This window comes from Chionomys nivalis, chromosome 1 (assembly GCF_950005125.1).
Source record: "Chionomys nivalis chromosome 1, mChiNiv1.1, whole genome shotgun sequence".
Lineage (NCBI taxonomy): Eukaryota > Metazoa > Chordata > Mammalia > Rodentia > Cricetidae > Chionomys > Chionomys nivalis.
The window spans coordinates 11,549,863-11,576,617 of NC_080086.1; positions in this window are offsets into that span (position 1 = coordinate 11,549,863).

Genomic DNA, 26,755 nt, shown 5'->3' on the forward strand with positions numbered 1-26,755 from the left:
GGACTGAGATCCCAAGGTCCAAATGAGGTGCAGAAGGAGGGAGAACATGAGCAAGGAAGTCAGGACCACGAGGGGTGCACCCACCCACTGTGACAGTGGGGCTGATCTATTGGGAGCTCACTAAGGCCAGCTGGACTGGGACTGGATAAGCATGGGATAAAACTGGACTCTCTGAACATGGCAGACAATGAAGGCTGATGAGAAGCCAAGGACAATGGCACTATGTTTCAATCCTACTGCATGAACTGGCTTTGTGGGAGCCTAGCCTGTTTGGATGCTCACCTTCCTGGACCTGGATGGAGAGGGGAGGACCTTGGACTTCTCATAGGGCAGGGAATTTGGACTGCTCTTCAGACTGGAGAGAGAGGGGGAATGGAGTTGGGGGAGGGGGAGAAGAGTGGGAAGAGGGGGAGAGGTATGGGGCTAGGTGGAGAGGAGTGGGAGGAGGAGGAGGGAAATGGGAGTCGGGGAGGAGGCGGAAGTTGTTTCAACAAAAAAAAAAATAAAAAAAATAAAATAAAAGACAACAGTTTCGGTGTAATTTTTTCAGGTAAAGCTAGCCATGCAGGAACTGTGCAGGAACACCCACCGCTCCTCCAACTACATAATTTATGTGGTCATATCTGTAAGCGTATATTTAAATTTGAACACTGAGGTAGGTAGTTACTTGGAAACTTTATTTATTCCATGAGTTTAGGGCTTGTAAATGAAGTAGCAGAGCAGGCGCTCTGGTGGCTTATGATTAGTCAGATCAAGGAGCAATCTTACTCAAGGTTTAATACATTTTTCAGGCAGCACAATAGAATTTTGCATAATGTAGTCCAAAAAGCAACAGGGAGAATCTAATTTGAAGCTACAGGTGCAAGTATATGAAAATTTTTAATTTTATTTTTGTCTATTTTTAAATTGTATGTGTGTCCATGTTCATGTGAGTGTGGTCTATGTTCAGGTATGCATTGTGTTCATCTGTGTGTGCCTGTGTTCATGCTGCATTGCATGCATGTGTGTTTGTGCCTGAGAGGCAGAGGTTGTTCAGTATCTCTCATTGCTTTTCATCTCAGAGCTTTTCACTGCCCGTCCCAGGGATCCCTCTGCCTCTGTCTTCCCAGGACTGAGATTGCAGGGGCAAGAATCATTTCCAGCTTTTGATGTGGGTACTGAGGATCTGAAAATGGATCTTCATATTTGTGCAGCAAGCACTTATGTATTGAACTATCTCTCCAACCACCAAATTAATAGTAAGGTTCCTTTAGTCACTGCCATGCTCCCAAATGTCAAGTTGTAAGTACGCAGTGTCTGTTACTCGATATCAATGAATGAAAATAATAAATCAATGAACTTATCTGTAGGTTGGAGGAAAGAAAAAATGACAGGTTAACTATACATTGGGTGAAATAGTTCAATGCTTTATCTGTAAGTTCTAAGAAGTACCCACTTGCATTAGAATTCAGCTAGGCCATTAAATATTATTTCTTCAAAGACAGAGCCTTCAATAAATGGCACAATGACAGCACTGCTGAAATACTATGTGTTTACATTAATAAAAGAATATCCAAGATCTTCATGCACAAAACTGCATTGAATGGCCCGAAGAAAAGGCAGGCTAGACTTGAACTCCCCTTTGTTTGCCAGTGAATGTCTGTCCTTCTGTTAGATCTCCCTCCTCCCCCCACAAGACATAAGCTATTTAATTTTGATTTTTAAAGAGCAAAATAATTTACTATATTGAAACAGCTCATTCATCACATAAAGCGTCTGATTCTGTCACCTCAAGTGCTTGTTAAATCACTTCCAGCTGCTACAATCAAGGGCCAGGTACTTCTAAGGTCTGACACTTTCTGAGCTCCGTTACACCTGTAAGTATGATTCTTCAATCCAATTCTAGTCTTCGTAATAATCAAGTGCCCACTCCACTTAACTTCAAGGCAACTGGGAACTTAGAATTCTCCATATGTGTCTGTATCTGATTTTCAATCAGACCTCTTCATCCCAAACCTGAAAGGTTCTGAATAGCTATGAAGTAGGGGGAGGATAGCAACACTTTCATGCAAAGCAGCATGGAGTGCAGCCACACTGAGATAAAACTTTATCAAGGAAACAGAGCTACCAAATGGTTACTTTTCTCCCAGATGAGGAGGTTAGTAGTCAGCGATGGAAGAGGGAGAAGGGCCATTTTCTGAGTGTGTACTGTGAATGTGCAAGCTTGCATCTTTTGGCTAAACAACAGCATCAGAGAAAAACTGAATTCCCATTGAATTGAAGAAGGGAAAAAATTCAGTGTGTAAGAATCCATATCGAAGAGGAATTAGCCTCAGGATTAATCTGGGAACAATAATTTATTAGTTCAACAGATTTTTGAACATAATTTGTGAGTACTATTGATGCATATGATGGTAATAAAATATAACTAGTTGTATAAAATTTTAAAAATATTTATAATATAGATGAACATATACCATGAATGTACTACACCAGAGAAGTCAGAGACCTTTAAAAGCCAACTTCACATGATTCATATTTTTAAAAAGTTATTATAGAAATCTTTTTATATGTTAAACACTAACTCCAACAGCCAATGTGATGCTTTACATATGAGTTACATTCTACCATGTGATTACAAATGTAAACACTTACAACAGAACAATTCTTTGAAACGTGTCTATGTAAAGCACAATTTACTTAAATGTTATGTGAATTTAATTTACTTAGGTGAGGGAAATGGGAAGCTTATTGTAATTATGAGCAAAATTTTTATTGATATTTCTAAGGTGCTGAGTTCAGTGAACCCAAAAGATTCAGTACAGTTAGGATTTAGAATGTGAATGGGATCATGGAAAATGATAATCTATAAGGAGGGAAGATCACAAGTGGAGAATCCATTTACTGAAGTCTCAAAGACCATTACATAATCAATGGCTTTACTGATTTTTCTCTGTAATTCAGCAAATATTTCTCAGGTTTATCCTATAGAGGGGGCATGAATAGTAGTTGGAAAGTTGTAAGGTTCAATAGGACTATTGATTTTATTCTGTGGGGGTGTGGAGAGCTTTGGTAGGAATTTCCTGTAAGTTAAAACCTTCCATCTTGAGTTGGAGCTCCTTAAGACAGATGGTCTAAGGGAAGTTAGACATCCTTTAGGATGTTCATTAAGTTCAGGAGCTAAACAACTTGAAGACTTAAGAAAGTCCCTGAAACAGACTGTATTTACTATAGCCTTGCATTACCAAGAAACATGCTTAGACCACCTGAACAGCCAGAAAAGGCCCAGGAACTCAACTGTTCAGAAAGACCCTTTCCAACTTGCTGATACTCCTACAAGTTATGCATTGAGTTCCAGGTTTCCCGCTATTGTACTGGGATATAATGGTGATAAAGCTTACTTTGAGTCATTGCTGCTTGTATAAGTAACTTTTATCCACAATCCTTTGAGCAACATGGATAAAACTCATTGGTTCACCAAATTAGAATTTGGTAGTATCCAAACTTTGGTCTGTCTCTGGTTTCCTATCTGGGATAAGTAGGCATTTTTTCATGTCTCCCCTGGAATTGCATCACACAATGAAAACCACTTGAGAATGGAGCAGAAAAGTTTGAGGTTGCTTTTGGTCCTACGTTGCAAAGAGGATGAGGTATTAAGGAAGCAATGCAGAAATCTACTAATGGAATATCTTCATAAAATACATTTTCCTTCAAACTTGCTAGTGTTCCCTATTATAGACTTTGTTTTGTATTAAATCATTACATCTTTATCAGATTTCTTTTTTCCCCACTTGATGTAGAAGGGTCTTCTGTTTTGTGTAGATTTCATTGGTTAATAAAGAAACTGCCTTGGCCATCTGAGGGCCAGCCCTTAGGTGGGTGGAGTAGACAGAACAAAATGCTGGGAGGAAGAGGGAAGTGAGCAATTGCCATGCCTCTCCTCTCTGGGTCAGATGCGATGGAGCCAGCCGCCAGGTCAGACATGCTGAATCTTTCCCTGTAAGCCACCACCTCATGGTGCTACACAGATTATTATAAATGAGTTAAGCAAGATATGAGTGTTAGCCAAGAAGAGGCTAGATATAATGGGCCAGGCAGTGTTGATATGAATACAGTTTGTGTGTTATTTCGGGGCATAAGCTAGCTAGGCGGCTGGGAGCTGAGTGGCAGGAACGCAGCCCGCAGCTCCTTCTACATCCGCTTGCAATTTCAGAGGTTTTATTTTTATACTCTTTTTTCCCTTTTAAATTATTTTTATTGCACTATACGTTTTTCCCACTCCCTGCCTTCTTCCGCTCTCTCCTTCTACCCTCTCCCATGACCCCCACACTCCTAATTTATTCAAGAGAGCTTGTCTTTTCTCCTTCCTATTTAGATTCATGTCCTCTTTGTTGTCTAGGTTCTCTATTGTTGTGGATTTTAGGCTAGTTTTGCTCTGCTTTATATCTAAAAGCAGCTTATGAGTGAGTACATGTTATATTTGGTCTTTCTGCTTCTAGTCTACCTCACTCAATAAGGTTTATTTTTTTTATAGATTCATCCATTTGCCTGAAAATTTCAAGATGTCATTATGTTTTTACTCCACTGTGTAAATTCACCACGTATTTTTCCATTTATTCTTTGGTTGAGAGGTTGTTTCCAGATTCTGTTATTATGAATAATGCTGCTAAGAACATAGTTGAGCACATGTCCTTGTGGTATGATTGAGCATCATTTGGGTATGTGTCCAAAAATGGTATTACTGGGTTTTGAGGTAGTTTGTTTCCTAATTTTCTGAGAAATCGCCATACTGATTTCCAAAGCTGCTGTACCAGCTCTTTTATCTAATGTTAACATCAATTGTATCAAACCATTTATTTTTGTATGCCTGTTATTTTTTTCTTGGGCAATGTAAAGTTGTGACTTTTGCTTATTAATCTTCTTAGATAACCTATCTATCCATGAGAAACTTTATACTATTCAAATTTAAAACAGCTACTGATATAGTTGCCTGAATATCTACATATTTGTATCTTTTGTTGTTGCTAATCTTTTCATCTCATTTTCTCTATTTCTTTCTTCCAATATCTACTTTTAATTGGGCAATTTCAGCTTATTTTTATGTAACATTCTAATCATATTTCTTGTGTAATTTTTGTACAAATTTTGTAGTGGACAAGGGATGTAGGATATACAGAGCCCCATGTGGTGAAAAATATCTACAACCCTACACTTAAAGCACTTAGGGACATGAGGAGTTCATTCTCAAATTGAAGGAACCTGAGGAATATTGAAGGCAGTGTTGTACACATGAGACTGTCTAAAATGAAATCTCACCTCTCTACATTACATATATATATATATAATATATAAAATACAATATGTAATATAATCCCAAACTTGCCCCCGCAACACTGCTGTCATTCACGTAATTTATGCATAAGCTGTTGAAAATATGCTTTAGATGATTACTAAGTTGATAAATCATATTATTAGGTGAATCCTGAGCAAGGAATGAGAATTTTATTACATGTAGATTTTCTGACATAACTTCTCCAAATTTCTACTAATAGTTCATTTTGCCAAAGAACCTCATTTTATGTTTGCATGCAGTGAAATATTTGTCTGTAAAAATATTTTCCTTTCATACACATGTTGCATCTTTAAATCTTAGCCTGGCTTTGGTTTCCATTATCACTGAATATTTTATTCCATTCTATAAAGATTCCTGAAAAGAATTTCACTGTGACTGTGTGCTTTCTAAGTTTTCTTTCTCTTGTGGAATTTTCTTCCATTTTTTTTTTTGGTTTGTGGCTTCATTTATATATTTAAATGCAGTCAAATTTTATTTTTCTTTATGTTATTATTATTTTGTTACACCACAGGCTCTGTCTATGCTTTGATAACTTAAAAATTGGGGGTGACATGTCTCAAATGCTGTTCTCTTTTCTTTTTCTCCTAGATAATAAGAAAGGAAAAGGTTTCCCACACCCCTCAGAAGCACCCAGTCCAAGTCCTAGTTGCGGATATCTTGAACTTCTTGACTGTACAAATGGAAAACAATCAATATTTATGTGATAATATCCAGCCTTAGGTGCTGTTTTAGAGCATCCTCCAGCAACTGACATATGCATACTCATGGGAGCAGAAATACAATGTCTGCACCAGACTTTTTAAAGATAATATGGGATAAAAGTTCAGGTACTTTTATTTTTTAAGCAACAAAAGAAAGCAGGCATAAATTAGATGTGCATATGTAGGTGGAGATATTGCTAGGAGATGGAAGAGGTATGGAGTAGAAATCTGTGACAGCAGAAGTTAGGAATAATCATAGAAAATGCAACTGAGAACAAATTTAATATTTGTCGTTTGAACCTTAGATTAAGTTTCAGTATTAAAGTGGGAACTATGGCTCAGTTTAGAGGAATAATAGTGTGGCGTTGTGATTTAAGGACTGACTATAGCTATATATAGGTCTTGTGTAAAATGTCAATGTTTTAATATGATCATGTGTTTGCTACTTGGTCCCTATCTTGTCATGCTATAAAGGAAATTTCTGGAAACTTTAGGAAGTGTCTGCTCACTTGGAAAAAATAAGCCACTGTGATTTTTTTCATTTCTTTCTTTCTTTTTTCTTGAGGATTATGTGTGCTCCCACAATCCTTCCTTTTTTTTCCTGTCTGTCTTCATGAGGAGGAGTACCTCCTCCACCATAGGTTCTCACCACCAATATGCAAGGCCACACAGGCATGGGATGAACCCTCTGAAACCATGGGACATAGGAAATGTGTACTGGTTTAAATTATATTCTTGCTTTATTTTTGGTCAGTGCTGCACAAAGCTTACCAACATAGTGAGGAATTAAGAAAGTAAACTGGACTTCTAAAATGATACATAATTAGCTACTAAGAAAAAATTTAAATAGAAAAATGTACTGGTCAAGTTTTTATTAAACATGTCTGTGTTATATTGTCAGGAAGTCTTTATATATCCATATTATCATTTTGAAAGATTTTTCATTGGTCAAATCATCAAGTATCTAAAGCTCTTTGTGAGGAGAATATTAATTAAATCTTTCCTGTGAAGTACACCAACCAAGTTAACAAAGACCTGTTATGTGGGAGTATCACCTATGTGTGAGTGAGAAATAAAATCAATCCTTCAGTAGTCTTTGGTACAGATGTCCCAAAAATTTGTCCATGACCTCAGAAAACTTTTGTAACTGCAGATTCTTAGGAAAGGAAATGCTTCTGGCCAAAATATTTGAGCAAGAAACTTGGTTAATATTCAAAAATTTGCAGACAAAATTTGTGTGTGGGAGGAGGTGTGACTGAAGTCCCAGCTGCCATCTATAACAGTGAGATTATTCTATTTTTGCAATGATTGCTTTTACATATTAATAAGATAGATTTCAGAATAGCACAGTATTAATTAGAGCAGGCTGTTGAAGACAAAAGAAAATCATTATTTTTGTTTACTTGACAACCTTATATATTATTTTCTCAAGAATTATTTATATATGTCAGAGAATTAGTTTCTTTTTCAATTTCCATTTCTAGTTTCCTATTCTGGAATGTTCTATATTATATTTTTAGACATACAAAGAGTCTCATTAAAGTGATGACAATTATTTGTTTCAGATGTGCTTTCTTCAATTTCTTCTACAAGATAAACTTTAACATATTTTAAAACAATTAGTTTATTTTATTAATTAGTTAACATATTTTGGACTAAGTCTCAAAGTATAGCCCAAGCTGTCCTGAAACTCTATGGCCCAGGCTGACTTCAAACTTGCAGGATGTTCCTTATTTGCCATCTGATTATTAGGATTATAGACATAAATCATCTTTTCCAGCAAAACAATGACTTCATCTTCATGTTTCACATTACATTGATTAATACATCCTATGAATTAGCCATTGATTAAAGCTCCATCTTTTTGTGCAAGGTAGTTCTCTTAGATATGCTTCCTTTGTCATTTTAAAGAGTGGTACTACTGTGACTCTATTCATATTCTTCTTTGGAGCTAGAGATTAAGAGCTCATATAGTCAACGGGTACATGTGCTGCTAGTTGTAGAAAGGGACTGAGCATGCCCAGGGACAGGAGGAGACAGAAAATATATCCGAGTTTAAGTTTATGTACTAGACTAATCATTGGTGCTCATTGTTGTGAAGATTCGTGTCCCACGTTGGCGCCAAATGTAATGGCTTAAATGAAGGCAGACAGAAATTGTAATAATATATACAGCTTTAATTGGGAAATAGACTTACAGAGACTTTCCAGCGGAGAACAGGAAAGCAGAAGGGGAGGCGGGGAGCACGCCCGCAATCTTTATAAGTAAAAAATATCCTCGGGGGACCCTGCCCTACAAGCAAGGTGATTGGCTGGGTCTCCCCTACAGCTCATGTAGTTGTTTAGAACAGCAACTACAGCAGTAAGTCCAGGGAAAGGGGATGTCACAGTTATCACACAGTTATACCCAAATGTGAAGTTTGCAACTACAGCAAAATCACAAGTAATATAGAGAGAAAGTATGTGGTACCTTAAAGGCAAAGTGTAAATCATCAAGCTACATCCATAAGCACTGCCAATGATATTATGTATTAGATAAATTACATATATGTTTTAGAGATGTTGAAGAAAGGGAAGCTACAGGAAGCTGAGAAGAGAGAAAAATATTGTAGAAGAAAAGGAAATATTAATAAAGAGAAAGAAACTCTACAAGGATGTGAAAACCATAGATGAGACACTGAAAATTGTGTAATAATTGAAGTTAAAACTTTGTTAAAGAAATTAAAAGACATATTTGAGTAAATTTCAAGAATTTATAAATAGTTAAGTAGAAATGTCCAAGTTCTAAAAGTTGAAACAAAAAGACAGAAAAAAAGTTAGCTTAATTGAGACAACTGTGGGGGCATGATCATATAGAATAATATACATGTTGTGGCTATTCCAGAAAAAGTAGATAGAAAGAAATGACAAAGAGAAGGGTTAATGAAAACATAACTGGAAACACCCCAAATATGATGAAAGATATGAACATATAAACTCAAGAACTCCATATGAGAAGGATTCAAAGAAACTTACACTGAGATATTTTCTATTAAGTTTCAAAATCTGTTGCCAGAGAATCTTTAAAACAATGGAAGATGTGCACAGACATCTACCCCAAGGTTTTCCATCAGATACTTGACAGACTTCAATGAGCCCATATAAGCACATTGCTTATAGACCCTATAAGCCAAGCATCTAACAGCCAAACATCTGTTTCTTGGTTTCCTTTCCCACAGTTAGGATGAAATACTCTTAAGAAAGCAACTTCAGGAAGAAATGGTTAATTTTTGCTTACACGTCAAGGGGAAGTCAAAGCAACAGAAGCTTGAAGTTCTGGTCATATCTCATGCATTGTCAGAAATCAGAGGAATTGCATACGATCTAGTGTTTAGCTTGCTTCCTTCACTTTCTATAATATAGGATTCAGGGAATAATTTTACTGCCAATTAATTTATGTCTCTCCATATCAATTTGAGTAATCAAGACAATCCTGCACAGGCATGCCTGGAGATTTCATCTTCAGGTGAGTATATATTTTATTTAATTTAAACATTTGATGTGGGATTCTTCCTCTCTATGCTGTGAATACCATTGGTTAATAAATAATTGCTTTAGACCTATAGCAAGGTAGAACAGAACTAGGAGGGGAAACTAAACTGAATGTGGGAAGAAGGAAGGCAGAGTCAGGGAGAAGCCATGTAGCCATGCCAGAGACAGATGCCATAACATTGGCCAGTAAACCACAGCTATGTGGCAATACACAGATACATAGAAATAGGTTAAATTAATATGTAAGAGTTGGCCAATAAGAAGCTAGAGCTAGTTGGCTAAGCAGTGGTATGGGAGGTCCTTCTGTCTATGTGTTGATTTTATTGGTTAATGAATAAAGAAACTGCCTTGGCCTATTGATAAAGCAAAACTTAGGTAGGTGGGGGTGGGGTGGAAACCGGTCTGAATGCTGGAAGAAGGAAGGTGGAGAAGGGGACGCCATGGATCTGCCGCAGAAGATAGATGTGCTGAAACTTTGCTGACAGGCCATAACCTCATGGTGACATACAGATTACTAGAAATGAGTTAAACTAAGATGTAAGCGTTAGCTAATAAGAAGAAGTTAGAGCTGTTGTGGGGAGCTTCAGGCTGTGTTCCTTCCTCCCCAGCTCCTGGTCACCTGGCTATTATATGCCCCGAAATAACAACACACAAATTGTATTCATTTAAACACTGCTTGGCCCATTAACTCTAGCCCTTACAGGCTAATTCTCATATCCTGATCAACCCATCTCTAATAATCTGTGTAGCATCAGTCTTACCGGGAAAGATTCAGCATGTCTGACCTGGCAGCTTGCTTCATAGCATCTGCCCGGGAGAGGGGAGCATGACCTCTGCTCCAGAGAGCAGAGCTGTCGAGTCTGAGCTCACTTCCTCTTCCTCCCAGCATTCTGTTCTGTTTACTCTATCCATCCATGTTTTAACCTATGAGGGCCAAGCAGTTTCTTTATTACTTAACCAATGAAATCAACAGATTGATATATGACACTCCCACATCACTTCCCCTTCTTTTGTTTAAACAAAAAAAGGAAGGTTTTAACTTTATCATAGCAAAATTACATATAACAAAACAGTTATCAAGCAAGAATTACAGTTACAATATTTATATCTTTTATCTTTTATCATAAAGGAAAACAACTATAACTATCTATTCTTCAACTGCATCAAAGACTCCAGAAGGATATAATATTACCTAAGTAAACAAGAAATAAGCAACTTCCAAACTCTAGAAATGACAGAGACATCTCGCTGCCTGGACAGTCACCCAAAGTTCCTCTGTACCGTTGGGGCATCCATCTTTGGCCTACAGGCCCATGGTATCCAGCAGACATTTCCATGAAGCAGGAAAATTCAAAGGCAGTTCAGTCACTATCTGTGTCCTGCAGAATGTCTCGCAGACTCTTTCATGAATCAGGAACCCCGAAAGATCATCTCACCTTTAGACAAGTTCAGCAGTCCTCTCTCTGCGGGTTCTCTGTGTTCAGTTTATGCAATAGTCCAGGCAAGAGCAGTTTCTTGCCCAAATGGCTATCAAACTCCATAAGGTGCCTCTTCGATGCCCATCTTCTTCATGAAGTAGATTGGTGCTGCCAGGAGCAGACGTGTCTCATTGTCATGAAAAACCCTAAGTTATTAAAACATTTAAAATACTATATTCTCTAGACTTTTAAAGATATGATGAATGCCTATCTAAAATATATCTATGTACAGCTAAAAAATCTAACTAACATGACTACAAACTTGACTATTATTAATGATTATTCATTAACAACCTATATACATTACATTTTGAAATGAACTACACAATCACAATACCTTAATCAATATCAGAAACACATATACATATAACAAAATTGACCTTAAATTTAAATCACTAAAGCAAAATCCATATCAATGTAAATTATTCATACCTATATCATATCCCCCTTTAAATGTAAAAGAACATTTATAAACAATATTTGGGAATATGGGCGCAGTTATTTCTCTCCAAATTGCTTCCTGCTGTATGGGGGTGCTGTTATTTAGGTCTTTCATGGTATATAATCTGTCTATTAGGTTCATCTCAGTCGGCAGTTGAGCAAAGTAATTTTTTGAAGGTGTTCACAGCAACCTTTCAGGAGGACATGGTCTATCATACCATATTGAGATAGAAGCAATCCGCAGGGTGTCATCATCTGTGAAAACAAAAGAAGAATCTCCTTTCCAAAGCATCATATCCTTAGATCCAAATTCTGAAGTCAAGGTATTTTCAAAATATCTATGTTGGATTAGTTCAGTAGCATTTATAAACAAATATCTTTTAGCATCTGTTGCTCCTTCCTCAGCATTCAAACAATTCAAAGAGAGCATAATAGCATACATTATCAAGATTCTCTGTGTATTTTCCATCTTTGTGCAACTTTATTTTAACCTCTTTTACTTTATTTTATAATCTCTGTATATTTTTGTCCTGGAATAACTCTGTAGACCAGGCTGTCCTTGAACTCTCAGAGATCCTCCTGTCTCTGTCTCGCAGGCATTGGGATTAAAGGTGTGTCCTGCCACACCTTGAAGTCATAGAAGTCAATCTACCTCTGCCTCCCAAGTGTTGGGATTAAAGGTGTGTACCACCACACCCAAACTACTCTCTTTCTATCTTTTTCTTTTTTACTTTTAAGAACTTGAACTTTTAGCCTGCATATATTTTTAACACACTGTAAACCATTTAGATATTTTCTTTGACTTTGAATCTTTCTTTTACTGTATATGTCTTACATTTTATTTCTCTTCTTTATTTTTATCTCATTCTATATTTTATCTTACTTTTTACATCAACTTAAAAATCTACTTTGCATACAATTTAAACTTCCTGGAAAGTTTCTCCCACAGTTGAAGATAGTATGTGTGATTATTAGAAAAAAACGACAAGTTTGGTTAAATAATGAGTATACAGAAATAAATATACTATTAATCCTTTAAAGACACGTTGAAAAAATAGAATCTGGGAACCTGTGGTCCAAAAAAATGCAAAAAACAAACAAACAAAAAACATCAAATTACTGAACACTTTCGCAATCCAGAGGTGTGAAACATTTTTCTAGCATGGTATTAGGGAGTAACAAAAAAGAAATATATTTGGATAGAGAATGCTTTCCGAAGAAATGAACAATTATAGAAGTGACTGGTTTCTAACGTTATATTTCAATGTTTGTTGAGTAAACGAAGTCCAGATATTTTTCCTTCACATAAACCTTTTTCAGTACATTACTACATGAGTAGCATTTATTTTAAAAACTGTTCCTTACTGTAGCTGCATTGCAAAGGTGCATAACAAAGCTAGCATACATTGCATGATTGAGTCTTCCTCACAAACTTGGGCCATTTCCAAAGGAGACCAAGAGATGGCGCTGCCGTGCAGCTAAGCGCACAAAGCCTTCCCTTGAACTCCAGGGCTAAGGTGGTGGAAATGCACCTGTCACCAGACAGAACGCAGAGTGAGGATGAAGTGTTACAAATCTGCAACACTTTAACTCAGAGCGGTGCCCAGTGGTAATTAGACCTAGAGCGCTTACAGTTGCACGGTGCAAAGACATCTGCGGTCTCTTTCCGGTGTTGTGTATAGAGAGTTCTGAAAGTTCGTGTTAAACATTCATACATAATGAAGTTACAGATTAAGGAAGGTACGGCAAATGTGAAATGGTTGAAGAAATCAGATTTATATCTCTTAATAACTTAGTAATCTAATCTCAGAATAAAGCAAAAACTAGCATGACTCCTAATGTATCAAAATATCCTTGTCACTATTATGAGGTTTTTGTTAATGTTACAATATTAAGGAAACTGCTCTTTTCCACTTTAATTCCTTAATCATAATTAAATTAACTTAAATTAAATTAATACTTGGTCACATGTGATCTATATACACCACACAAAAATGAGATAGTTTTGTTTTCTCGTTCTGCTTTTGGTGTGTAGTGTGCATGTGTTTGTGCAACGATGCAATGTGCATGTGGGTGTATGCTCTCATGGGCCCGCAGAAGCCAGTGGATTCTAGGATGGCTCAGCGATGAACACTGGGGGATCTACCTCTGAAGGTTGAGGTTCCAGGAACACCACACCCAACATTGACATCTGTGCTGTGGATCTGGATCCAGGTTCTCACGCTTGCACAGCATATGCGTTGTCCATGGTGCCATCTTCCCTGTCTCTCAGTGAAACAGTTTTATGAGGCATAGAATTACACAATACAAACAAACTACGCATATGGTTTCAATAGTGTATCTCTGAAGAGCGCGGCTATTCCATGATTGATGTTTCCTGTGAAAGCTGTTCACACTTTGCTTCTGAGGGCTTGTGTGCACACCAGTCTCCGTACTGTGATGTTTACTGGGAGAGCTGATCACACTCTGCTTCTGAGGGCTTGTGTGCACACCAGTCTCCGTACTTGTGTCCATTTCTGTCTTTCAAATTGAGCCAAGTCACAGCTTCTGGTAAAATTATCAGCTAACGTTTATATTAGGTTCTCTGGAATTCAGGTTACAAATGATTGTGAGCAGCCATGTGGGTGCAGTGGGTGTTCTTATCTACCGAGCTATCTACATAACCCTTAAATCTCTTCTAACCTTTAAATACTCATTAGATTTTATTCCACAGAATTTTTAAATTGTTATTTTGTTTCCTTAGTCAGACTTTAAATAAAATAATTAAAATTTATGTCTTCTTTTATTGATACATTTTTCCTGTGAATCTTTTCAAAGTATAAATTTACTTTATGTTCTCAATTTCAGATCTACCTGGAGTTTGTAAATTCAGATTTTCTAAACTCAGATTCTTTTTAGCCTACCACTTGGGTTTTCCTTTGTAGTGAGAGACAACAGCTGCTCTCCACAGTGTGTGGGCCTGTATCTGAGGACAACACTGTTGTATGTATATATCTAATATTGAAATATTTGTTTAGTTCTTATGGAATATTATTGACATCCAATATCTCACCAAGGGTATAACTACGTAATTACGCCAGTTAATCTTCACCATCATAAAAGTAAAAAACATACACACACCCCAAAGCACTTAACTCTCAACAATTCTACTCACTGGCCCCTTCCATGTTCTTTGGAAGGCCATCAATCTTTGAAAATAAGATTATATTGCATTTATTGCAACTTTGTATAGCTGGCATCATATAGTATGTATTCTTTTGACATGTTGATTCAATTTTTCTTTAAACATGCTATATAATTTTATAAAATACCATTTTATTTTCACTTCAGATACTTATTAAAATAGCTGAAAAACAGATGGCATTTTTTTTTAAAGCTTTTCAGTCCCAGTCCTCTGTAGCTGAAAAAAAACTCAGACTTGATGGCCATCTTCGTTCCTTGCATTCTTTAACACTATGAGGTCAATAGTTCTGATAAATCACTCGATTTAACGTTGTGTTGAACACGATTGAATGTCAGGCAAGAAATCCAAATGCAAAACAGACTAGGGGGCTTACCAGGTTTATTGAGCTCCTCTAAAATGATGAGACTACATTTTCATCATAACTAATTTTTGGTAGATTTACTTCCTGCAGATAGTGATGTTACATTTATTATAGGCAGGTAAAAATAAAGGGTATGAGACAAACTTCTGATGTCTATATTCAGATAAACAACAACAACAACAACAGCAAAATAACCATGAAAGGTGTCAAACAAATTTGGAGATAACAATAATAAATAAATAAATAACCTTTAATTATTAATGGACTCTACTTAAATGTGTTAAAGCCATTAAAATACCCAGAAAAAAATTCAAATCAGCTCCACCTTCCTGGGAACTGATGGCCTGGAACTTTAAGAGCCTGCAATATTTAGGTCAATAAAAATCGCATCAGAACAATGCTGTGTTTCATTATCTTGCAGGTTACAGGCTCCAGAGATCTTGATTAGTTTAGCTTTTCCCACCAATTGTCAATATCAGTGTTTTTAAATGTTTAACCAACAAATACTAATTGTGTGTATTGATGGGGGAAATGTAGCCTTGTGATATATGTGCACACTGGCAAATGATGAAATGGGGCTAATTAGCACAAGCCATGCTCTGTGCACCACTTGTTTCTTTGTCTTAGGAGTGTATCCCTGTCTTTTTGCTGTTTACATACAGAGGATCATTAGCTAGAGACTCCGTGCTGGAAGCTGTTACCCATTAATCTCTCCCTTTTCTTTCCTCAGTCTCCTGGTCACCCATTTCTCCTAGCCAATTACGGTCTCTTGTGGTCAGCATTTTAGCTCTTACGTCATAGTGTTTGTCTCCATGTGTCAGTTTTAGTTCACTTAAGTAATGTCTTTCATGTTCATTAACACTGAAAATGAAAGATTGATTTCCAGTATTTTTGATAGATGGATACCATGTTATTGTTATGTGTATAAACCTATAAAATAGATATATATGCATACACATATATCTTATTTTTTTTTAAAAAAGGGCCAACTTGTTTTATGAGATATTATTTTCTCCACATCATGAAAACACTGAGTTTTTAAAAATAACAACACACAAAGCCACATTTTTTTCTCACATTTTGTGTTAGACAACAACTCACTGCCATCAAATGGGTGGATCAGATGTCATATGCCAATTGGTCACTACACATGTTTTCTCTTTGTTTTTGTAAACTGAAGTATAATGTAGTCAACACTGAGTCCAACATTCCAAGGTCACTGGGCTCCTCCTATTTTACCAATAAGAAGGACCTTCCAATATGCTGTTGGATGGTTCACGCTACCCTCCAGCAAAGGTATATCATACTCTATTGACCCTTGAGTACTCGTAACTTCTAGTTCATAAAATAAAACGTCAAGCACAAACCTCAGTGAGGTAGAAACTTTACTATTGGCCATGTAAAAGAAGATATATTCAATTTTTCTTGTACCCTTAGCCTCAGACATTGATGGTACATAGCAAATATGTTTTTGTTGTTGTTAACTACTTAAAATTGAAAGGCGAAGTGAATAACTAAGGCAATGATAGATGTATATATTATCATTATACAAATATATATATATGTGATATAATATGGCAATGATATTCTTTAATTTGTGGGGTTATTATTGTAATAGTGTAAGACACTATATTTTTATGGAATTATTATATGTCTTAACTCCTCCTACCCGTATAGCCACCAAACACAAGTCCAGGAAGCATTTTAGAGTTGTTGGATAATTTACTTTATAATCAGGACCCAGGGGGAAATTATCATTATATTCACTGTGATTTGAAGTATTTTTAATTAGTTATTTGAACTTGATGAACAGTCGTATTTAAATAGATATGATGGGATCATGATGGGATGGTTTTTTGTTACTCAAAAATAAATTCTACTTCAGAGTACCTTTCAACAACACTGAGAAGATTCTTGTCACTTTAATTTCACACCATGCAGACAATATTCTTGTCTGTGACTCGACTTTCCCTAGATATATCCTGAGAGAAGATTCAAAAATGCACAATTTGGTGTTTGAGGAGATGGCTCAGTTAATAAAGTGCTTTTTGTGCAAACCTAAGGCCTGAGTTGAATTCCTGTTAGCCCTGCAAAACCAGAGAATTAGTGGTGTGTCCTATAAATCCAGCACTGGCCAGGTGGACATAGGAGGGTCTGTTGGTTTTCAGGTCAGTCAGTCTATTCTAATTAGTAAGCTCCACGTTTGATGAGTGACCCTGTTTAAATCTGAGGTGGGTGTCATGGAGGATGACATCCATTGACCTCTTGCCTCCATATCCATGTGTTACGTACTCATGCATCCTTGCACACATGTGCACATACTTGCACACAGGAACACACAAGCCTTTGCACACACATGAGCACAAACACATGCACACACACAAGAACATAAGCACATTTGAAGAGTGTTTCCCAGAGTGAAGCAGCATACATTTGTAGTAAAGTGGCCGCTAGTTAGTTCCTGGCCGCTTAGTCCCGAAATAATAACACAGAAACTGTATTAATTAAATCACTCTTCAGCCCATTAGCTCTAGCTTTTTATTGGCTAACTCTTACATATTAATTTAACCCATTTCTATTAATCTGCGTATTGTCACATGGTTGTAGCTTACCGGGTAAAGTTCTGTCAGCCTCCAGCAGGCTCCATGGCTTCTCTCTCACTCCACCTCCTTTCTCCCAGCATTCAGTTTAGTTTTTCACACCAAACTAAGTTCTTCCCTGCTATAGGTCCAAAGCAATGATAATCATAGCATACAGAGGGAAATCCCACATCATAATGATTTGAATCATAAGAATTAGACCTGTTATAAACTTCTCCCCCTGTCTCAAGCCCAAGGGAGGTCTTCCCCTTTCTAACTGGAGACCCAGAAGGTGTGGATGGTGAGGGAAGCAGATGGGAGTTGGAGGGGGAGGGAATGGGAGGAAAGAAGGGAAAGGAAACTGTGGGTGGTATGTAAAAATTATGAAAAATGTTAATTAAGTGAAATTAAAAAATAAAATAATGATGCATAAAACAATTAAGTATATAAACATGCTTGGATCTGTAACATGGGAAAATTATTACAGATGAAAACTTACAAAGATTAATATGAATAATAATTACTGCACACCCTTTATTCACACCAACTTCACAGTCAATGAAGTCCTGGCATATATTCCATTGTTATGATAGTTTGAATGCTATTCAGGTGTTTTGACCCACCCTGCTCTGTAACTGTCTTCTATCTATGGGAAACCAGCACAATCTGGTATCTAGAACTTCAGTATGTTGTTATTCACTCTGAAATCAGGGAGTAAAATTAAATGAATAGCGTCATCTTCCCCTTCCTCTGGAAATCCACGAACCTCTGCAGAAGGCAGTGAGAAGTTCACTTCTCCTTCCATTGTGTTCATCTTCGTTGTTGCTCTCACAAATATCCAAGGTGAGAAATCTGGACTTTTCCTGAGTAACAACGTAAAGATATTTTATGACTTTTAAGCAGAACACTAAACATTGGTTTATTTAAGAAAGATGTATCCAACTAACTTTTAAGAAATGATCGTAAGAAAAAATATGAGGGGTGAATGGGGGAAGACATGTTTCTGAGATTGAATCTGGCATAAAGGAAACTATTGGAATGCAAATGACACATGAAACAATATGTTGAAAGGATCAGCATTGGTACAAATATACAAAGGATAGGAATGAGAAATAGATAAAGGGAAAGATAAAAATAAAATCGTAGAAGGGGTGATATTTCTCTTTCATATGCAATAAGCAAGGCATCCTTGGAAGTCTCTTTCCTACAATAATTATTGTCATTTTACTGATAATCTATGGCAATCTTTACTGTATAACTACAGATAATTCCTGGATTACACATCCATGGAAATAGTTTTTAAAATCTAAACTCCCATTAGAGATCACAAAGTGTTTCCAGCTAGAATCTCAGTGATGCGAGACTCTGCCTGTCATGAGCTCATTAGTCTCATTCTGCTTCTCTCTATTCATTTCTCTGATTTCCTGGATAATTTCAATTATGCCTTCATTCTCCGAATTCTTCATCCTCGGATGCTAGGAATTGTCTTCGAGTTTTTCGTTCTTAATCATTCATCACATTCAATGAGGTGATTCTTGTTAGATTCGGCATTTTCAAATGCTTATCTCTCTTTCTAGCTTTCTCTGAAGTTTGACTTTACCCTTGGGATAACTAAGATGATCACTTCTACCAAATACATTATCTTGTGTGTTCTGATTTAGTTTTTCTTCCCAGTATATGTAGCTAAATTAGTACTTATAGTAAAAATTCTGCTTAAGTTAGCTAGTGATTCAGACATATCAAAATCTCTCCTTACAGGCCAGAATAAACCCATATTTTCTGTCTTTCAACTCACCACAACATCTATAATCAAAAGTAACATTTTTTTAAATAGTAACTTTTGACATCAACATATAATCCTTCTAAAATAAAAACCATTTATAATAACCAATAGATGCTGTTTTTAAGTTTCTAAAACATTTTTAGTAGCTTGTTTTTGTACCATGTTTGTTTCTCCGCAAACTTTTCTTAGTGCTTCTTAATAGCAATGTGTTTTTATTTTTAATACTTTGAAACTATACTTACTATTGGACACGTTTTTGCATGTGTATGTATACCTAAGTGCCACATGCTGCGGGTGGAGGATTCATGACCACTTTGTGAACTATTCCTCTCAACCCATTTTTATAGATTTGGGATCAAATTTTATCTGTTTGGTTACAAGTAATAGTTTGTCCAATGTAATTACTATTTATCTAAAAAGAATTTACTTTTTTTTTTTGAGACAGGTTTTTTGTGTAGCTTTGGAGCCTATAGACCAGGCTAGTCTGGAACTCACACCTGCCTCTGCCTCCCAACTGCTGGGATTAAAGGAGTGTGCCACCACCACTTGGCTTTTTTTAATCTTTTTCCCTTTTTATGTGAAGAATTAAATATTATTGTAGTACATCATGCTGAAATGGTGAATCATGGAACGGTGATGCTGTGCTACTAAGACAATGACACATGGAGTTCCTGGAATTATCAGGGTGCAGCAGAGTACTCAAGGCACAGTGAATACAAGCCCACACATCTGCCTATGTCCTAATTCCTGGAACCCAGGAGTATTATCTTACACAGCCAGAGAACTTGACTTGGATCTACAAAATGTGATTAAGTTTGAAGCAATGAATGGGGTGTGGCTAGGATTATCCAGGAATATCTGGCACAGTTACAATGATTCCTTTTTAGTTTTTATATTATACTGTAATTACATTTCTCCTTTCCCTTTCCTCTTTTCAAACCCTTGCATGGAGCCCTCCTGGGTCTCCTTCAAATTAGTTGTCTCTTTTTTTCTTCATAGTAATTGCATATATAAATGTATATATGCACACGTATGTGCATATGTGTATGCATATGCATACATGTATGGGTCTATACATGTACTTGTATATACATATTTAGTCCTAAATATATCCCGTTTAATTTGTATAATGTTACTTGTATGTTTATTTTCAGAGGTGGCCATTTGGCAATGGACAACCTGCTAGTGAGTTATTCCACTTCCACTTTGGCATGCCGTTGTGTCATTATTGTTCAACTCTCATTGCTTAGAGCACTCATGTTGGCGAGATGTTAAGGGTCTACCTTTTTTCTGGATAGATATAGGAGGAGTTGATTCAGAGGATAATGTAAGTGAAGAGGCCAGAGAAGGATATGAACCACATTGACTGATGAATACCACTGAACATTATGACAGGTACCAGGATTTTCCCTTCTCTGGTCAGAAAGATAAAGGTTCATTGGCTCTGTCTTGGTCAAAAAGAACTGTAGACTTATGGTTTTTAGAACTCCAAGGGAATAAATTATCATTAAGTGAGTGGTAACTTGTAATGGTTGCTATAGAAAGCTACTATAGTATGCCAAGGCAGGGACTATCCCTGTTTGCAGCAACGATATGCATACCAATCTTGTAGCTTCCTGTGATGACATTTATCTACGAAAAAGTCAAAGAAGAGTTTCTAAGTCATTCATTTATAAGCCCAAATTGGTATATACTAGTTTTTATTTTACAGTACAGTTTATAAGTATGTAAATTTTTATCACATAATGCTGAAGCTTGAGGAGGTAGGAGTCTGGTAAAAGGGACAGATATTCTAGCAGTTGTAGAAAAAGGTTATATCCTACAAAGATTGGCATTTGTAAGAGAACAGAGTGAAACCAGGAGAAAGAACCTCAGAAAAGCTTTAAGGGGTTTATAAAAGGGCTGGTACTTTGGTTTATTCCAAAAAATCAGAAGAACAATTCCAAGGATAGTAAGCATAAATGGGAAAATTTATACCAAAAAAAATATAACAAAAACAAAACATGACAGCATGAAATAGATAGGTTGTTTGGTCAGCTGCCAGATTTTAGAATTTAAAGGAAGCACAAACATAAAAAGATAGTAATTAAATTAATATTTTTAAATACATACAATGAACCACCAATACAGCTATTACCTTTCTTATCTAATTTAAAAATGAAGTGTTTCTGCTAATATATAAACAAAAATCTTAATAATAATTTTGTGTGAGGAATGAAAAACACATTAAAAAAAATCACCACAGTGTTTGGGATGTGAGACCCAAAGTTACAAGATTGTAAAATTCTGGGAAGCTTAATTGAACTTTAGTCTGTGTTCCTAAGATGTCAGAAATAACATCTTTAGATGCATCAGTGGAAAATGTGTTTGTCTGAGATGCTGGTTTTTAAAATTACCTTTAAGGGAGTTATTAGTGCGTAGCATTGAAAATAAGTGTTTCAAGCATTTTTATGTTGTCATTCAAGCAAATGTCTGATGTCTAAAAGGGTTATTTGTTGTTTAGTTTCCTCTTTGGTTAGGCTTGTTTGCTTCATTTTCCTTTTGATTAGAATGTTTATGGATTAGGGAGCCACAGTCAAGGTCTTCATTTATTTTAGTCTATTCAGGATAACCTCTTATTTCAGGGCTGGTAATTTCACAATCCCCACTCCTTTGCCTACTGCTCTGCTTGTGAAGTATGAATATCTATTGTTCGCCATTGCGGTTCCTCCTCTGATGTGAAGGCCACCTGTCTTTGAAAAGAGGTACCACGCTCCAGTGAGGCAGACAAGATGTTTTTAAACATATTCTAAGATTTATTTAATAGGTTTGACCTTTCTAGAAATTGTCCTTATCCATCATTATAGTGCATGATCAATCATTACCTACTTCATCATTATAAAGCAGGCGCTAACAATAGAGGGGAGAGTTTACATTCTGCTCTCTGGAGGTTTATATAGAAACAGTTTGGACAGCCTTGCTAATTAAGGGAGAAAATCTTCAAATCACAGACGGATCTGACTATTCTAAGTTAGGTCAGGGTCGAAACTGAACTCTCTCTGAATCTGTATTCTTCTTTAAACCTTAAGGCATAAAGACTGAACCCAGCAAGTTTACTTTAGTTTATTGTGGTATCTATTTCAATAGTATGCCTGGAAAACTTGAGTTCTTTGCTGATTTGTCAGTATCTTGTATGGATTAGAAGCAAGATAGTATTTATTATTTTTAAATATATTTTAAAATGCATAAGAAGTACAAATAAAATTTGTGCTGTAACTAAGTGCCGCTGAAAATGTAATTGTTTCAAGGTTTAGTTTATTATACTGATCATGTGGCAGTCTTACTCTACTCATGGATAGATTGTAGTGAGATCTTGTTTATGATGAACATTTTTATAGATGCAAATTTTAACTAGTATATTTTACTCAAATTAACCTCTGTCAAGTAAAAAAATTAAAAATAATTAAAAATTTTAAATTAAAATTAAAAAATGAATTTTAATTTCTGAAAAGAGTAAATAAGATCTCGAAAATTTTAGGAGCCTACATCCGTCAAGGCAATGACAAGATAAATTATTATAATGTCTATTTGAATAAAAATAGTATTTTATCATCAAACACTGCATAAGCATATGAGACACTAGATGGGTTGAAGATGTGAGAAAAATTGAGACATATTTTATTATAATTTCTGTGTTCATGATTTCTAAACTACTAGAAAAGCAACATGACTGAACAGGTGTTTTAAAGTGTCACATAAAGAAGTCTAAATCAAAACCAACTCTCTCTGTGATTACTCTTCTCTGTGATTGAGGAATGTGGTTAAGAAGGCAAGGCTGGAGGAGGAATTGATGCAGAGGGAGAGACAGCCACGTTTCTGTGGACACACTGTGATGCAAAGATTCTATTCTGATGTCATTTGAATGCATGTGCATGTTTATTTCTTCCTGTACCATGGCTGAGATCATCCACTTGGCTGTCTTAGTATTCAACACTTTTACAAGGACGAGATACACATCAGAAGTTGACATAACTCTGCTGAAGTTCTGGTAATAAATTTGTAGTTTTGTCTTTTATAAACACCCCATGCCATGAAATATATAAAGCAATGTGGGTAGTTACAACTATTTTTATCAATCAGGTTAACTATGTTAAAAGTTTATTTTGGAATATTATTTGTATAAATAAAAGTCTAGAGATTTAGAAGTCCAGTTAAATTATGACTTTCATATTCTAGGAGACTTTGATATATAGATTATGTTCATAAAATGTCAAAAAATGGAAGAAAATATAATAATAACTAGAAAGAGAAAAACAAAATAAAACTAAAAGAACATTGCCTATCCAGATGTTTTCCAGAACTGAAACAAAATATTTTTTATATCATTTCACTTTTTGTAGAGATGTGAAATTGCAACTCTAACTAAGCTTGTTAATCTGCTTATAACTGAGCTAAATCTGAGGTAGATTCATGAGATAATGAAATATCATAAATTAACGTTAAATGATAACTCACAGAAATCTATCATATTTTTGTAGAAAGTGATTTATGTAGTAAAGCTTTGGCAATTTCTATGCTTTAAATTTAATGAGGGGACTGCTTTCCTATATCTCCATAAGCTTTTGTACGCCAGTCAAATGTAAGAACTCAGCTTTAAAGAAAACAAGGACAGTGAACGTGACTGATGGGAGCAGAGAAAATAGAGGTGAGAAACAGCTGTCATAGAACGGACCACCTGAGATCACACCCGTGCTCAGCACTTCCTTCTATATTTGGATTTTCTGAAAACACAATTCCTCACTTGAGCAGCTGCTTCATTATTAGAGTATGAAACTTAGCACTGGTAATTAAGGTGTTTTGTTGAGCTCTGAATGTTATAATTGTGAAGATTTTTATGTAACTGACATTTTTTCTTTGGTTCCCTCATATTGTATTCTGACAGCACTTTCTTCACTCCTCCCAGTTCCTCCTCCCAGCTCCCCTCTACCACATAGCTACTCGTCTTCCATTTTCCTCCCAAGAAAAAGAAAAAAAAAGAGCAGGAGTTGCGAGGATATCAACCAATCATGGCCTAATAAGTTACAATAGGACTGGACACATTCCTTCATAGCAAGGCTGTAATAAGTAATTCAGTAGAAGGAAAAAGGTGCCAAGCATGGGCAAAAGAGTCAGAAAACTCTCTCCCTGCTCCCACTGTGAGGAGTCCAACTAAAGCACCAAGCTACACGACAGAAGATACATGTAAAGGACCTAGATCAGACCCGTACAAGGTCCTTGATTGTCACTTCAATCTCTGTGAGTCCCTATGAGCCCTGCTTAGTTGATTTTGTGGGCCATGTTTTCCTGGTGTCCTCTATCCTTCTGGCTCCTACAATCCCTCCTCTTCTTTGGGATTCCTGAGCTCTGCCTAGTGTTTGGCTGTGGGTATCTGCACCTGTTTGTTCTCATCAGTTGCTGGATGATGTCCTCCCCTCCATCCCATAACAGCTGGGTTAGGTACCAATCTATGAGTATAGCAAAAATATCATTAGAAACATTTTTTCATTCTCTGGTCATGTTTGTTTCTATCCTGGATCTCTGGGCTGTCCTGCATCTGGTTCCTGGTCCTCCAAGTAGTGCCAGGCCCAGGTTTTCTCTTACGGTGTGGGTCTCAAGTTAGACTACTCATTCGCTGACTACTCACACAAGTTCTGCACTACTGTTACCCCAGAACATTTTGCAGGGAGGTTAGTTTGTAGGTTAAAGGGCATGTGTCTGGTTAGATGTCCCAGTCCCACTACTAGGATCCGTTCCTAACTCTAGAAGATGACCAGTTTCAGGTTCCAAATCCCGTTACTTTTTTCGTGTCATCCTCGTAGATTCCAGGGAGTTTCCACTGTACTAGGTTTCCACATTGTTTTCCCAATTCCATTCTTTTCTCCTATCCCCTCCCATCTGATCCCTCTTGCTCACATCCCCATCCATTCTAGTCCACCCACAAAATCTATTCTGTTTACTCTTCCTAGTGAGATCCATTTGTCCCCATTGAGCACCCTTTGTTACTTAGCTGCTCTGCATCTGTGGATTGCAGTATGATTATCTTTTACTTAACATCCAATATCTACTTATGAGTAAGTATATACTATGTTTGTCTTTCTGGGTCTGGGTTACCTCACTCTGGATGATCTTTACTAGTTCCATCCATTTGCTTGCAAATTTCATGATGTCATTGTTTTTAAGAGCCAGGTAATACTCCATTATGTAAATGTACCACATTTTCTTTATCCATTCTTTGGTTGAGGAACATCTAGGTTGTTTCCAGTTCCTGTCTGTTATGAATAAAACTGCAATGGACATGGCTGATCAAATGTCCTTGTGGTAGGATGGAACATCTTTGGGCATATACCCAAGAGTTTTGTATCTGGGTCTTGAGGTAGATAGAGTCCCAATTTTCTGAGAACCTGTCATATTTATTTCCATAGTGGTTGTAAAAGTGTTCACTCTCAGCAGGAATGGAGGACAACTCTTCCTTTCTCTACATTCTTGTATTTAATTAAGGAATACTTTTCTTTTTATAGAACACTGAAGCATCATAGGAAGACAATGTACAAACGTCAAATATAGGGCCAAAACAATCTTGTTTCCTAGATTAAATAGCATTATTTAGGTCAGCTCTCTATTCTGTATTCTATATTAAATTAAAAAATTAATTTTAAAGTAAATGCTGATATAATCAATGAATAACTGAAGCCATTTAATAAATAAAATACAATTTGGGATTCATATTGAATAAGCTTCAGGATGCTTTCAATTGCTATTGGAAACAATAAGAAAATGACAAAAGGGAAACCAGTTGTGAGTGTGGAGATGCGTCTTGTGACGTCTACATCGTATCACATACAGTCCTGCGTTAGTGGTCACTATATGACAGCTACACCTCAAAGACAAAGTCACGTGATTCTACTTAGTTTGCTGAACTAAAACATGGCTTAAATTTTGGCTTTATGTCTTTTCTTTTAAGATATCCAAGTGGAGACTCAAAGAATCAAATGTGTAATAGTTTATAAAACTATTTATTTTGATCTTAACCCTAAGCTCTTTTGACTTATATAACGCTCAGATTAATGCCACCAAGTCTCTATCCTAGGGCTTCAGATTTAAGTTCCCTGATATTACACTTGTCAATCAGAAAATAATTTTCTTATATAACTATTTGTTAAAGGGCTAAGAGGAAAGGATGCCTTCGGGTGCAAGCATGTTAAGAGAAAACTCACAACTCCTCAAAACAGTATAAGATGCAGAAGTACAGAAAAATTGGACTAGGATCAGAGTATATGCTTTAAAAATTTAAGATGTCACTAACTGAGACTATCCCAGTACAAATCAGGAATAAGAGTAAATTCGACTG